Source organism: Saccopteryx bilineata, chromosome 2 (genome assembly GCF_036850765.1).
Source record: "Saccopteryx bilineata isolate mSacBil1 chromosome 2, mSacBil1_pri_phased_curated, whole genome shotgun sequence".
Taxonomy (NCBI): Eukaryota; Metazoa; Chordata; class Mammalia; order Chiroptera; family Emballonuridae; genus Saccopteryx; species Saccopteryx bilineata.
Window position 1 is genome coordinate 253,631,631 of NC_089491.1, and position 16,194 is coordinate 253,647,824.

Below are 16,194 nucleotides of genomic sequence, written 5' to 3' on the forward strand. Positions count from 1 at the left end.
ATCTATTAGCTTTTCATAGGTTTTCCCTCATGAACCATCAAAAATTAAAAGTTTCTGACAAGGCAATGGCACAGTGGATAGAGTGTCAGCCTGGGACACTGAGGACCCTGGTTCAAAATCCTGAGGCTGCTGGCTTGAGTTTGGGACCATAGACATGACTCCATGTTTGTTCCCTTGAGCCCAAGATCACTGGCTTGAGCCCAAAGTCACATCCTTGAGCAATGAGTCGCTGGCTCAGCTGGATCCTGCCGTTCAAAGGCACATATGAGAAAGAAATCAATGAACAACTAAGTTGCTGCCACTATGAGTTGATATTTCTCATCTCTCTCTTTTTTTGTCTGTCTGTCTCTCTCCCTATATAATAAATAAATAAATAAACAAACAAAAACAAATTCAGTTTATATTGGCATCAAAATAAAAAACACTTAAGGATAAATCTAACAATAAGGAAAAGGAACACGCCTCCATGGGACAGTCACTGCTCTTCACCTGATCCTGCTGTAAGAAAAATAACATAAATAAAACAAGCTCAGTTCTGACCACTGAACAACGAAACATGGCATGAAAAGAATCTCCTGAGGAGTCTGCATAGAATATAAAAAGTGTCCTGAAGTGATGGTGAGGTCATGTAAGGGGACACCTGTGCTCCCTTAAAGCAGAGGTCAGTGGACAGGGCTTTGGGGAGGCAGGAGCTGTCTCTGATGGGCCTTAGTCACCATGTCACACCATGCTGTACCTAGGCCTTGGCACCAGGGGGCGCACCGGGACTGTTTCTGAAGGTCTGGGGGAATGAGAGCTGGGACCTGTTACTTGGCATTGCCTGAGGCTCTCTGCTCAGGGCTCACAGCTGTCACCTCACAGAGTCTTACTGTTTCAGGCACAGGGACTAGTGAAGAGTAAAAAACCTGGAGGAAGACTCTCATTTGCATGAGTGGCCCCTCCCCCTTGCAGAATATGAAGAAGGGCAGGAAGAGATGTGGGGGATGCCCAGCTTCAGCTGTGGAGCCACAGAGACAGGACTCAGGGATGACCTCCGCCATGGCCTGGTCCCCTCTCCTGCTGACCCTCATCGCTCTCTGCACAGGTGACTGGATAAGGGGACAAGGGAAAGGACCTTGGGAAGACACACAGTGTCTGCTTCCCCCTTTTGTCTCTCAACCCAGAATCACCACCTCTGTGTCTCTCCCTCTTCCAGGATCCTGGGCCCAGGCTGTGCTGACTCAGCCGCCCTCAGTGTCTGGGTCCCCGGGACAGCGGGTCACCGTCTCCTGCATTGGGAGCAGCTCCAACATCGGGGATGGTTAGAGTGTGCAATGGTACCAACAGCTTTCAGGAACAGCTCCCAAACTCCTCATCTATGACAGTAGCAGTCGTCCCTCTGGGGTCCCCGACAGATTCTCTGGCTTCCAATCGGGCAGCACAGGCATGTTGACCATCGCTGGGCTCCAGGCTGAGGACGAGGCCGATTATTACTGCCATTCCTATGACAAGAGTCTCAGTGCTTGCACAGTGCTGCAGGCCTGTGGGGAAGTGAGACACAAACCTGCTTTCTCCCTGAAATGTGTTCCCCAGACAGTCCCCACTCCTGACAGGATAACTGCTTCCTTCTCTTAGGATAGCAGTTTACCCTCAGGAGTCCTCAGCTGATTCTTTGGCTCTGAGTCTGGCAATTTAGGCTCCCTGATCATCACTGGGCTCCCCCAGAAAAGGGGCAGGATGGGGCCAATTTGCATGAGCAGTCCCTCCTCTGTGAGGCCAGCTGGGAGGGATAAGAGAGGTCTGGGCAGCCAGCCCCAGCTCTGTGTCCTAAGAAGGGACTGTGAGCACCATGGCCCGGACCCCTGTGCTCCTGTGCCCTCTCTCAGTGCACAGTGGGGACAGGCCAGACAGACACAGGGCAAACATTCAGCCTGAGCACTTTGACTCAGACCCTTAGAATTACTTGTCCCATGTGCCATGTATGTTCACAGGTTCCCTGTCCCAGCCGGTGCTGCCTCAGCCAGCCTCCCTCTCTGCATCTCTGGGAATTTCCTAAAACTCACCTGCATCATGAGAGATGACATCAGTGTTGGCAGCAAATCTATACAGTGGTTTCAGCAGAAGCCTGAAACTCTCCCCTTCCCCAGAATTTTCTGTATAACAAATCAGACTCAGATAAGCACCAGGGCTCTGGGGCCCCAGCTGCTTCTCTGAATCCAAAGGAGCTTCAATCAATGCGGGGCTCCAACCTGAGGACCAGGCTGTCACTGTGTGATGTGATTGGGCACAATAATGCTACTCACAGTGACACATAACATGGACACATGGGACATAAACATCAGCCTGTTTAGAATCTTGCTCCATGACAATTTAATCATTTTTACGTTACTTAGATATACACGAACTGTACTTGGAAGTACTTTCTGGTTCATAATGTGTCTATTCATGGTTTTTTTCATTCAGTGTTTCTGAAATCCTATCAGAGAAAATAAAACAAGAATAAAATAACCCATCATGACACTGGTGTTGCCTCATTATCGATGTGATAAAACAAGAGCCTGTGGAGCCGCCCTCTGTCTTCACACAAGGGAAGTGAGATTCATTAACATTTGTCTTCATCGGGTCCCCACGGCCATCCCAGTGGGAGCTCCATCATCCACAGCATGGATTCCTTCCTTTAGGAGTCAGAGCAGGGACCTTCCTATCCCTCCCGGGCTCCTGTGCACAGGGCTGGCTGAGGAGCAATGTGTCCCTGGCTCGAAGTATCTGATGCAAGATGCTGTGTGAGGACCCAGGCTCGGGGAGAATACTGACAAAGCTGACCTGCACTCTCACAGGTGCCTGTCCCTTCAGAGGTGATGTCCAGGAGACGGTAGTGAGTCAAGAGCAGATGTGGTTTGCTGTCTGAGTCCAGCACATCTTTCTATGAGACCTGAAGGGGTCAGGACACTCAGTGATTGCTGGGACAATGCAGAGCCTGCTCAACAGAAGGTGAAGAGGTGGTTCCATGGATGAGACCCCTTTACAGCTGACAGCACTCAAAGCCATCCCTGTCATCAGCCATTTACCTAGTTCCAGATGTTCCAGAGCTCTGTCATCCTCTCATTAGTCTTCACCATGAAGGCCTGTCCTTCTCGCTCACAGGAGGTTTCTGCTGTCACTACTGCAGGGGCACCAGGCGCCTCGGGCTGTGTCACACATGTAAAACTTGGGATGACTCCCTGTCCATTCCCATCAGTGCTAAGGTCTAACCATTGACTTGTCCTTGTTTAATTGCATTGTGTAAACTTGCAGAATTATGTTGAATAATGATGAAGTTAAAGTCACACTGGCCTGCTCCTGATCTTTGTGAGAATATTCTCTTCCCCACCCCATCAGCTAAGATGCTGGCTATTGGAGTCAGTGTTATGGGTGTGGAGAGTGTGGAAACGCATCTGTCTTTTTCTACCTGTATGTGTTTTTTATTACAATTATTTAAACTTAGTCAAAGGCTCATTCAGATCTATTGAGATAATATGTGTTTATATGTTGATCTACTAATATGATCTATAATATTAAAGGGTGATCAGTTTGGAGTCCAGCTTAAAACACTGTAATAATAACTTATGGTGCTGATATATCACTCTATTAATCTAATAATAGAATCGCTTAGTTAATATTTTGTTTTGAAAATTTGCATCAATCTTTCATGTTTTTTGCAATTTTCATTTTTCTGTACTGTGTCAGATGTATATGTCACTATTTCCCTGCTATCCCTAAGAATTGGGAAAATTTTTCCTATTTTTAATATTTAAAAAAATAATGTATATGAATCAAACAAATAGACCTTCTGAAATGGGAAGTTTTGTTAGTGCTTTCTGTGAAGCTAACTATGTATTTGTGAAGCAGTTCTCGATTTTTCCTTTTATTTTTCCTTTTTTTTTCACAGAGACAAAGAGAGAGTCAGAGAGAGGGATAGACAGGGACAGACAGGAATGGAGAGAGATGAGAAGCATCAATCATCACTTTTTTCGTTGCGACACCTTAGTTGTTCATTGATTGCTTTCTCATATGTGCCTTGACCGCAGGCCTTCAGCAGACCGAGTAACCCTTTGCTCAAGCCAGTGACCTTGGGTCCAAGCTGGTGAGCTTTGCTCAAACCACATGAACCGGCGCTCAAGCTGGCGACCTCGGAGTCTCAAACCTGGGTCTTCCGCATCCCAGTCCGATGCTCTACCCACTGCGCCACCGCCTGGTCAGGCATTCCTATATTTTCTTAAAAATTGATTTTTTATTCATTTTTTAAATGGAAGCAATTATTATATTTTGCTAGGAAAATATGCTGTCTAATTCCAATGGAGTTTAACACTCATTTATTTTTAAATATTGTTTCCACATATTACTCTTGTGTTGAGTGTTTGTGCGTTATCCATGTCCATTCAGAATCAGTGTGTGGTTGGTCTATTCTGTCATTTGAAAACTAGGTTTTGATGTGTCAATCAGATCTACAGGTTGGCTACTTTCTCCCTCATTCATTGTTACATTATTTTTATGAGGAGGATTTTGTTTTCTTTTCCTTTATCTATTCTTGTACCTGGCAGAACTCTCAATGTCTCCCTTTGTCCTTAGACACTATATGGTGTCTAAAGTATTCTCATTTATTATTTTTTTCTTTAGAGAAGGTTTTGATTTACAGAATATTTGAGCAGAAGGTGCAGAGATTCCCAGGCGCAGGTGAAACAGTTGTCACCGGGCTCCACCAGACGCCAGGGCCCCTCCCAGTACCTTCTGAGCCTGCACTCAGCTCAGTGGGAGCCAGGGCGCTGCTGTCCCAGCTGCTCCTCTGGGGCCAGAGATGCCTCAGCAACTCGGGCTGTGTGCTCACCTGTGATCTTCTCCCCGAGGATAAAGCTGCTCATGATGTCACTGTAACCACTGTGCCTCATCCCTGGAGAAGTGAGGCCACCCCTCTGCCTGTGCTGCCAGGCCTCTCACTGGGTCCTCACTGCTGGTGACAACAGCCAGCTTCAGGTGACAACTCCAGTCACTCATGTCTGACTTCTGAGATTCTGCAGCCCTGTTGTGGAACTGTCACTTAGAGAAGTCTACAATAGCACTGTGGGACATTCTGTCCGCCTTTATGAGGACATCAATTCATAGACCAGAACACAGAGACTCTCTAAGGTAACAATTCTGGAGGTAATTCTGTCTCCTTCATGGCAAGGACACATTTATTCAACCTCATGATTATGCTCATGGCCACTGCAGTTAAGAAACTTAGTTACTGGCAGAGTTCATGATGGGTCAGTGCATAACTAGGAACAAGAAATCCAGCTGTGTCTGAGTCAGGACACATCGGTTGGCAGTTAATGAAACTGGCCCACTGGGGATCCTCCAGGCTATGGGACTCCAGTGAGAGGGCACCTGAGGAACCCAGACTTCCCTCCCTAGATGCAGGAAAAGATGTCATCTACCACTACTCTGATTAAAGGGCCTGCTATGACTATAAACACAAGGCTGTGGTTCTGCTGCCCGCAGTGTGGCCCCGTGGGTCTCACAAGGGTGTGAGAGGCTGCCAATGCCCAGACTTCACTTCCATGTGGGAGAAGCCTGGGTCTGCTCATGTGGAACTGGGAACAGTAAACATCACCCATGTGTGAGTCTCCTGCAGCTGTGACTGCTCCAACCCCGAGGAGAACCCGGGTGCTGGTCTCCCTCCGCCCATGGGAACCCCAGATCCTCTCTGCCTGCTCCCAAGAGAGTTTCATCAACACTCAGCACAGAGTAACCAAGGACTGGCATGTGGAGAAACAGCAATATATTTGTAATAATTGACTTTATTATTAAAAATAAAGGTTAAGAAGCAGAGAGACTCAATGTCCCTATTTCCCCATGGACATCAGCAGGGGTGCTATGAGGGTCTCCACAGGGCTCCATGTTCATGCGCAATGAGCAGCCACGTGAGAGCCCTGGGAACACTGCGCAAGTGCAGCTCAGAGACCCATTCTCACCCTCACCTGCCATGAGGCGCTGCCCACCAGCCCCATCCTGTGTGGGTCCCAGGACGGCCCCCTGCTCCCTGTGAGGACCGGGGCAGCAGCAGGAGCAGCCAAATTATTCAGCACAATGAACTTCCCTGCCCTAATGACAAATGTCGAGGAAGGCAGGGAGGACAGTGCTCTTCTGATGGGAAGGAGGCATGTAGGGGGCCCTGCGAGAAGGGAAGGAAGGGCTATTCAGATTAAAAGGCACGAGGTGGATGACAGGGGTCAGGGGCCTGAGCTCATAGAAACTGCTCTGAGCTGAGACTGGGCCGCATGTGACTGGACCAATCTTCTCGCAGGTTCTCTGTCCTTTCAGCTTCCTCGTGTCCTCTGCCACTCATTCCAGCACACCTCCGGGTTCTGCAGAGACAAGCTGTGTGGAGGGGGAGGGCTCTGTGTGGGATCCACGAGAGACAGGCAGAGGGGTTCATTCTCTCTACCTTAGTGACCTCTCTCTCCAACTCTTTCTTGGTGACCGTCTCTACCTCCCCAGTTGAACCCAATACCTTGAGCTCTTGTTCTTCAGTGTAATTTACCTATTTCTCCCCAAATTATGCACCTGTTATTCTCAGAGGACAAGGAGGAACTCTGACCTGCACTTGAAATTCCATGAGGCACACCTTGTCCCTTTGGTCAATTTCCCCAGAAATGCCATAGCCCCAGTGCACGTTCAGCTCAGCCCTTCCTGAGAAACTGTTCCTTACTCCTGTCTCACCCTGTGCAGGGTGTGGTCGCTGTGGCCAGCTCTGCCAGACTGCGGAGAACCCGCTTAGCTCCGTCAAGGGCAACTGAGCAAACTGTGTCCTCACTGATGTGGGACTTTCCTGGCCCTGTGAGGTCCTTATCACCTCATGAGGCCCTGTGTCTGGCTTTCTCATCACATGGCTCTAAATTGCTGTCATCTATTTGTTCTCTACATCACCTTTGACAAAATCTGATACATATGGAGCTCGTAGACAATGAGGACCTACAATGAATTTACTAGGGTGACGTGGGTTGCTAGGAATGTCTGTGCAAAATAAGAATCAGCTTATTGTTATATTTCCTCTGTGGGACCTCAGGACACAGAGCTTCGAGGTGTCTCCGCTGTGTCATGGAGTCTTTCAATTTTAGTCCCTTAAATATTGAGCTTACGTCAGACTTAGGGAGAGGAGCACCTGGGGTCAGACAGGATCTGATGTCTCACAGAGCAGGTCCTGTGACACCAGACTCACATCCTTCTGTGTCAGCGTGTTGATTCCTTGGGCAGAAGCTCCTCCCATCTGCTCTGGGAGCCTCTGCAGTGTGGCGTCCGGCTCTGGGACAGAAGCCTCATGAATGTGAGGCAGCCCACATAAATGAAAGATTATGACATCGGACTGGGCGATGCCTCAGGTCCTTCAACATGCTCTTAACTTTGGGAGGAGGGCTGAGGTCACCTCTCACTCTTCTTGTTCCACCCATCATGCCTCTGTCACCCACTCTTACCCATACTTGTCACAGGAAGGTCCCTGCTATCGCGTCTGCACCAGCACCAGACTGTCTAAGGCCATATCTTCCATTTGCATCTTCAAGAATATCTACTTGGCTGTTCTGCTCAAAGCTGAGACCTAAATATAGATTTCTCTTGTTTAATTTCATTGTCTAATACTTGAATAATAATGGAGATAAAGATCACCTTAGCCTGTTCCTGATATTTGTGGAAATGCCCCTTCCACATTTGATTAAGTAAGATGCTGCATTTAGTATGAAGTTATGCATGTGTGTGAGTGTTTATTACCACTTTATAAATGCACATGTTTGCCTCTTCATATGGTTTTTTAGAGTTGGTGATAATTTGCTTAAAGGTTTTTTCCACAAAAATGAAGACAGTGTGATCATATTTATTGCTGCATTAATATGTTATGTTATATAAAAATATTTCTTAATATGACTCAAAACTTGCATCATTGCAATAAATCATGTTCCATAATAGTGTATAAAATTATTTATCTGATACTGGGCTATTGGTTAATATTTAAAAAAAATATTTTGTAAGCCCTGGCCGGTTTGCTCAGTGGTAGAGCGTCGGCATGGTGTGCAGGAGTCCTGGGTTCGATTCCCAGCCAGGGCACACAGGAGAAGCACGCATCTGCTTCTCCACTCCTCCCCCTCAACTTCCTCTCTGTCTCTCTCTTCCTCTCCCACAGCCGAGGCTCCACTGGAGCAAAGTTGGCTCGGGTGCTGAGGATGGATCCATGGCCTCTGCCTCAGGCGCTAGAAGGGCTCTGGTTGCAACAGAGCAATGCCCCAGATGGGCAGAGCATCACCCCCTGGTGGGCATGCCGAGTGGATCCCAGTCAGGCACATATGGGAATCTGTCTGACTGCCTCCCCATTTCCAACTTTAGAAAAATACAAAAAAAAAAAAATTGCAGCAATATTCAATGTTATTGGACTATTATTTCTCTTTTTGTGTAAGTTATATGTAAAGTGACTATCAATATTATAACAAAAGCTATAACATCCTACCTACTTTTCAATATGGTGACAAATATGAAACGATTAAATTGGACCCCTCTCATCTTTGAAAGCTTGGTCAAATTTCTCAGTGAATTGTCTGTATGTTATGCTATTCAGTAGAGTAGTTTCATTACATTTTTTAATTTTCTACTAAAATTTTTTCTTTTTTACTTTATTTCATCCAAATCAAAATTTCTATCTTCCAATGAAAGTGTACATTTTACCTATTTTTAATCAAGTTTTTATAAATTTTACATTTTTTTGTAGTAGAGACAGAGAGAGTCAGAGAGAGGGACATATAGGGACAGAGAGTCAGAAAGGGAGAGAGATAAGAAACATCAATTCTTTGTTGTGGCTCCTTAGTTGTTCATTGATTGATTTCTCATATGTTCCTTGACCCCGGGGGCTACAGCAGACCGAGTGACCCCTTGCTCGAGCCAGCAACCTTGGGCTCAAGTTGGTGAGCCTTGCTCAAACCAGATGAACAAAAGCTCAAGCTGGCAACCATGGGGTCTCGAACCTGGGTCCTATGCATCCCAGTCTGATGCTCTATTCACTGCGACACCACTTGGTCAGGATAAATTTTACATTTTTAGATATTTGCCAGGTGGGGGCACTCTGGGGCAGACCTGTGATCCCTACCCAGCTGTTCACATAGGACCATTCACTTGAAAAAATCTGGGCCTCACAGAATAGGCCCTGTGCTCACTGATGGAGACTCAACAGCTGTGTCCTCTCTGTCCTGGCCAAGTCCCCTGAGCAGAGACGTATGTGTGGTCTCAGCAGGTGCTTCCTCCCAGAGCTTCCTCCCAGGGGTGAGGCCAAATTTATTCTCCTCAGCCTGAGGTGTGAGCTGAGCTCAGCCTCAAGGCTCAGGGAGGGACTGGCTGTCACTGAGGGACACACATTTGCATGGACAGCCCCTCCTCTGGCAGAGGGGGGAGAAGAAAAGGAGGCCTGGGGCAGCCCAGCCCCACTGTGGGCTCAGGGCTGTGAGCACCATGGCCTGGACCCCTCTCCTCCTTGTGCTCATCTCTCGCTGTGCAGGTAGGGACAGACCTCACAGACACAGGGCAGCTGTCCATCCTGGATCAGACACTTAGATTCAGATCCTAAGGTACATTATGTTGGTCGTTGTCCCATGTGCCATCTGTGTTTGCAGGTTCCCTGTCCCAGCCTGTGCTGACTCAGCCGCCCTCCCTCTCTGTATCTCCTGTAGCATCAGCCAGACTCACCTGCATCCTGAGCAGTGGCTTTGATGTTGGTGGGTACAAGATATACTGGTACCAGCAGAAGCCAGGGAACCCTCCTCGGTATCTCCTGAGGTTCAAGTCAGACTCAGATAAGGACCAGGGCTCTGGGGTCCCCAGATGCTTCTCTGGATCCAAAGATGCCTCGGCCAGTGCAGGGCTCCTGCTCATCTCTGGGCTCCAGCCCGAGGACAAGACGGACTATTACTGTGATATATGGGATGATGGCAGTAAGAATTACACAGTGCTCCAGAGTCACAAGGAAGTGAGACTAAAAGCATGCAATGCTTTCCCTGCTGTGGTTGTTAACCTTGTTCTGCCTGGAACCAAGGGTAATGCAGGGTGAAATCTCTGCAGTCAACCCCTTTGCACCCATAGTGTACAAACATCTTCTTTTTCTTTAGTCAGAATGTTCATTCATTTATTGCTAAATGAATGAACACTTCTCACCATGATCGTGTGCACACAGACACCATTAGGTCTTAGGGCTGTGCTCCTCCCCTTGGGGTTGATGGGTGAGCTAGGAGGTGTCTGACCTCACCCATGCCCAAAGCAGGGTCAAAATCTGACTCACCACTGTGGGTGGTCTGAGTGATTCTGGTCAGTCACTATGTCCAGCTTTCCTCTCTCTCATCTCCAAGGGACCAGCTCCAAAAGTTATGTCACCTCCTCTCTACATCTGCTCATTATGACGTGTCTGTGAGAACTATCATTCTCCTCCTGAGGCTCAAAGGAAGCAGGTCTGTGGCTCCAAGGATGCTGAAAAAAAAGAGTGTTTTCCAGAATGAGACGTGACTTTGTGTGACCTCCTTGTGCACAAGGGACACCAGTGTCAGCTTCCTCACACCCGTGCAGGTTCTGTGAGAGCCCCCTCTCTCCTCCATCTCAAGGTGATCTGAAGCTCATGCCAAGATGTCAATGGAGCTGGGGACAATTAATGTTTAGTAACATCAGGTGATGGAGATCCACCCATACAGCTTTGAAGGAGGATCATGCAGGTGTGGGGAGTTTTAGGGTCCTAACTCTGGGGACACTGCAGGCCTGACATAGGCTCCTTTCTCCTCACTCTTCTCTCTGCACAGGTGAAGGGCTCAGGGCACTTGGAAAAGGTCACCTGGGACAGAGTCCCTGTCCCTCTTCTCCTGTCTGTGGTACCGGATCAGCCCTTGTACCATGTTCACTTCCCACATAGAGTGAAGCTACCGTCTGTCTGTAGGTGACTCCCGGGTCTCTCTCAGGGTGCTCTGCTTTGAGCTGGATCAGACTGCCATCTGTGCCTCCACCTGTGACCTAATTTCCTGGGTCTCCAAGTGTCATGGACATGGATCTATCATGGCCACACGTCTGCTCAGAACCACTGCTGAGTCTCCTTCTCCAGGTCTCACGTCATGACCTCTCACCCACTTCATTTATTAAAGACACATAATGTCAAGTGTGAGTTCATGTCCATAAAGACAACCCCATATCCACCCTGCTGCCCCTGGTCCCACCCTGTCTGCGTCTCAGGAGGCTCAGGAGAGGGTAGGAGGGCCGTGGATTTTGCTGAAACCTTTCCTATAATTTTCCCCAGTAAACCAGATGGGGGACACAACATGACATTGGGGTGCTGGCTTTTGCACATGGTGCCAGATGAGGATGATCACCACTCCTGAATCTGGGGACTGGGTGGAATCTTACTTTTGAAGCCTTTGTGGAATGAGAGACAACTCAGGAATTAACAGTCATTCACCATCGTCTGTCCACCTAGCAATTAGTCGCCATTATTCTGCTTTTTATGTTTACATCTTTAGCTATTTTGTGCATTTTAAATAAATAAAGCTAAATAACATGTAGTCCTGTGTGAATATTTTCCTTCATTTAGTGCTTTCACACAATAAATTACAGTCCACCATGTTGTGGAGGGGACATGTGTCTCTAATATGAGCACACACTAACATTGGAATACACATCTCAAAAATACCATTAAATTTGTTGTTGTCCTATTCATCTGATTAGAAGAGTGGGAAGGAGTTCCAGGAGGCGCCCCTGAGTTGAGCTTGGCTTCCTAGAGAGGCAGGTGGAAGCCAGATCATCACGAAGACACTGTTGTTTTGACAATGTCTTTGCAGCTAATTCTGGGAGATGCGTTATAAGTAAAATGGAATAAAGAGCATTGACAGGGAGGGAGGGTGTAGGACTGTTGTCATATTCCAGGACAAGATGCAGTGTTTTAGCTCAGGACAGAGTGATGATGAGAACACAGAAGAGTCAAGATCTGTTCTTGTTGTAGAATCAGCAGAATGAAGGGTTGTTGGAGATTTGGGTGAGGAAGATGGGTGTCTCTAGCATGACTCCATGTCTATGACTTGCCGGGTTCCAGCCCCGGGGGGAATCCAGGGGTCCCACAGGAAGAGACGGCATCGGCGCGAATCGAGTGAGAGAGCTGAATTCTTTTCTTTCTCTTTATTCTCTAGTTAGCATTTACTGCCAGGCATCTCTGCCAAATGCTGGTCTAGCTTTCCTTTTATGCACACACACTAAGTTACAATCACATGATATTCAGAATACATTGATTAATTATTGTTTTTGTATCCCTATGCTTACATTTTTTTAGGTAACTATAAATCAGGTGGTAAGTCATTCAAAGTATAGTTATACAATAACTTGAACAGCAATAACAATGTTGGTACAAACTTCTAAAAGGTCAGTACTGAATAACAACTCTACCTTACCTATGATGCTATTGTCTAGTCAAATTTTATTTATTACTATATTCATACTCTAGTTAAGTTCTAACTCTATTTTTCTCAGAGTGTTCCACCACCTGCAGGTCAGGTATGCAAGAAGAAAGGAAAGTTTCTTTACTCTACTACATGAAAAGGATTAGGGAGGTAAAGTGATGAATTAAGTGAAGGCTGAAAGGTGCTCTGTGGATAGTTACTGTTTCCTACCTATTCATAAGTCACAATCTATTCTTTCTAACATGATTAATAAGAAGTTCTCCTACCAACTTAACCCTTTATGAGGGATATCATAGCCAGCCTCTTATATCTATGAGCCCAGTTCAAGGGGCTTACAGGCTTTTCTGTAGAACTCACACCCTCTGTCTCATTTCCTAAGACATTACTTTGAATCTACAGGAAATGTACGGTACTATTATCCCTGTTCCATAAATGATAGCACACACCCAGAAAAGAGGGGATATAAGGCCAGATTAATTCTAAAAGGTCAAAGGGGGAAGTATCATTGTGCCTTTCCTTTTCAGTGACTTTGTCAACCTGCAGCTATTAGTCTTCATTGTGGTGACTTTATCAACCAGCAGCCATTGGTCTTCTTCTGCTGTGACTTTGTCAACCAGCAGTTGTGGATCTTCTTCTGCTGTGACCTTGTTAGCCAGCATTAGTGGATTGGCTCCCGACAATGACTGGGATCAGGGAGTATGGTTCAGTGATAAGGTTCCGAAGAATTTCAAAAATTGTTAACATAAGTATTTTAAAAGAAAGACTCAGGCCCCCTGTAAAGTCAGTAGTTATGGCCACCACCACAGCCGCCTGGCCCATGCAGATTCACATTTGATTCTGAAAGACAGTAATGAAACAACGGAGTCAAGAACTGGTGGTCCATTAGCTTTAATCCTAGCTTGCACTCCGTGGGCAAGTAAAAACACACAGTGGGAAAACACTGCCCTTTCCATTCATAGCTTCCAAAGCCACTGACTCAGCCGAGTTTCCTAAAATCAAAGGTTTGTACCTCACCAGCCTTATTCACCTCTGTTCCTCATCTCCTTCTTCGGCACAAACTCTGCACAAAGTGGCTTCTTTTTCAGCACTCCACCATCTTGGCTGCTTCTCCTCTCCTTCACATGGCCTTTCTTTACTCTCCTCTCTAATGCTAATTTCAGTAACTGAGAGAGTGCAAGCTCCCGGTCTGCCCCATTTTATAGTGTAGAAATAAAAACCTTTAATCCAATATAAAAACAAGGAAGTCTCTGATACAAAGTCACTTAGGGTGGGAAAGGCTTACTGTTAAAACTAAGCCTTAGAGTATAACAACCCTGCCTGCTTACAGCCTGTCCCTCACACCCAATGCAAACTATAAATGAGCAGACATATATATTATATTTACAAACTTATCTGACCAACACCCCTTTATCCCTCCTTTCTGAAAAGAAAAAAATAACCCAGAGAAAGAGATTAAAGGGGCAAAAGTTAGGAACTAATCTTAGTTTAACTATAGTTCTCTGGAAGGACTCGGCCACTTGCTAGACAGCAAAGAAGATAAAAGTTATCTGAAAACTCCCTCTTCCCCTTCAGTAAGATTCTTTAGGAGACAATGTTTATATATCTTAATTAAAAATTCCTGCACTGATTCTAACTCTTTATCCCCTCCTGGGGTCCTGAGAGTGACTTACACCTCTAGACAAAGGCATCACAAGCCCACTCCCCTTGCTTGAAAAACTTGCATTCTGTAACATTTTATATGCTTTCTAATAATCATCCCTTTTGAAATCCTTTATATGTATAAAAATTTGTAAACTAAACAAGCGGGGACTAGCTTATTAGGTTATTAGGTTTCCTAATAAATAGCCCCAACATTTTAAGCAAAGGTAATTTCAGTTAGCTTCTCTCCTTATTCTAAGCTGTTGGTCAAATAAGTTTTTAAATGTGATATATGTGTTTGCTCACTTATAGTTTGTATTGGGTGTGGGGGACAGGCTATAAGCAGGCCAGGTCATTATAGTCTAAGGCAGGGGTAGTCAACCTTTTTATACCTACTGCCCACTTTTATATCTCTGTTAGTAGTAAAATTTTCTAACTTCCCACTTGTAAAGCCAGTAGCCATGGCCACCATCACAGCAGCCTGGCCCATGCAGGTTCGCATTGGATTCGGACAGTCGGTAAAGAAACAATGGAGCCAAAAACTGAGAGGCCATTTTCATTAATTCTAGCTTGCACCCAGCGGGCAAGTAAAAATACACACTGGGCTCCAAAACCCACTCACATTCAGTGCTCACAAAGCTACTGACTTATCCAAGTTTCCTAGAATCAAAGGTTTCTAGCTCACCAGCCTTATTCTCCTCAGTTCCCCATCTCCTTCCTTCTCTCTACACAAACTACACAAACTGGCATCTCACTCAGCACTCCACCATCTTGGCTGCTTCTCCTGGCCACATGGCCTCTTTCCGCTACTCTCTGCTCTGCTCTACTCCCTCTGCTTTCTCATGCTAATCATCCCAGGAACCAAGAGAGCCAGCTCCTATTCTGCCCCTATTTTATAGTGTAGCTTCACAACCTTTAATCCAATATACAAAATAGGGAAGTCTCTAATACAAAGTCCCTTCTCTGAGTCATGATGGGATTGTACCACCCCACATCCAAAAGGGTGGGAAAGGCTTAATCCCCAAAACAAGCCCCAGGCTACAAAGATCCTGCCTGCCCACAGAGACACACATTAATTTCACCTGGGCAATGCCATCTGTAACAAAGTGAGCATAATATATTTTATCTGCCTAACACCACTGGTTCCACAGTAATGGTGATTCATAAAGTAGGGAAGTAACTTTGCTTTATAAAATTTATAAAGCAGAATTACAGCAAATTAAAGCATATAATAATAATTACTTACCAAGCACTTTATGTCGGATTTTCACTAAGTTTGGCAGAATAAGTTTTTATAAAACAACTTACTATAGTTAAATCTATCTTTCTTTTTATACTTTGGTTGCTCCGCTACCACCCAACATGAAAGCTGGAAAGCCCACTAGTGGGTGGTAGAGACCAGATTGACTACCACTAGCCTAAGGCTTAGTTTTAAGATTAAGCCTTTCCCACCCTGAGGTGGTACATTCTCATGAGGAATCCCATCATGCCTCAGATAAGTGACTTTGTATCAGAGACTTCCTTATTTGTTTATTGGATTAAAGGTTTTGAATCTGCACTATAAAGTGGGGCAGACCAGGAGCTTGCTCTTTCTCAGTTCCTGAGATTAGCATTAGAGAGGAGAGCAGAGAAAGGCCACGTGGAGGAAAGGAGAAGCAGCCAAGATGGCGGAATGCTGAAGAAGAAGCCAGTTTGTGTAGAGCAGGGGTTGGGAAGCTTTTTGGCTGAGAAAGCCATGAACACCACATATTTTAAAATGTAATTCTATGAGAGCCATACAATGACCCGTGTATGTTACTCATTATCCAATAAAAGTTTGATGTTGTCCCGGAGGACAGCTGTGATTGGCTCCAGCCACCCGCAACCATGAACATGAAAAGTAGGAAATGAATGGATTGTAATACATGAGAATGTTTTATATTTTTAATGTTATTTTTTTTTATTAAAGATTTGTCTGCAAGCCAGATGCAGCCATCAAAAGAGCCACATCTGGCTTGCGAGCCATAGGTTCCCCACCCCTGGTATAAAGTTTGTGCAGAGAGAAGGAAATGGGAAACAGAGGTGAATACGGCTAGTGAGCTAGAAACCTTTGATTCTAGGAAAC

The 16,194-nt window shown here is 45.9% G+C and overlaps 1 pseudogene; it reads left to right on the top strand.

Annotated features, from left to right (window-relative positions):
- The first annotated feature begins 956 nt into the window (after positions 1–956).
- LOC136322480 (immunoglobulin lambda variable 1-40-like) lies at positions 957–10,596 on the top strand (annotated as a pseudogene).
- The last annotated feature ends 5,598 nt before the right edge of the window (positions 10,597–16,194 follow it).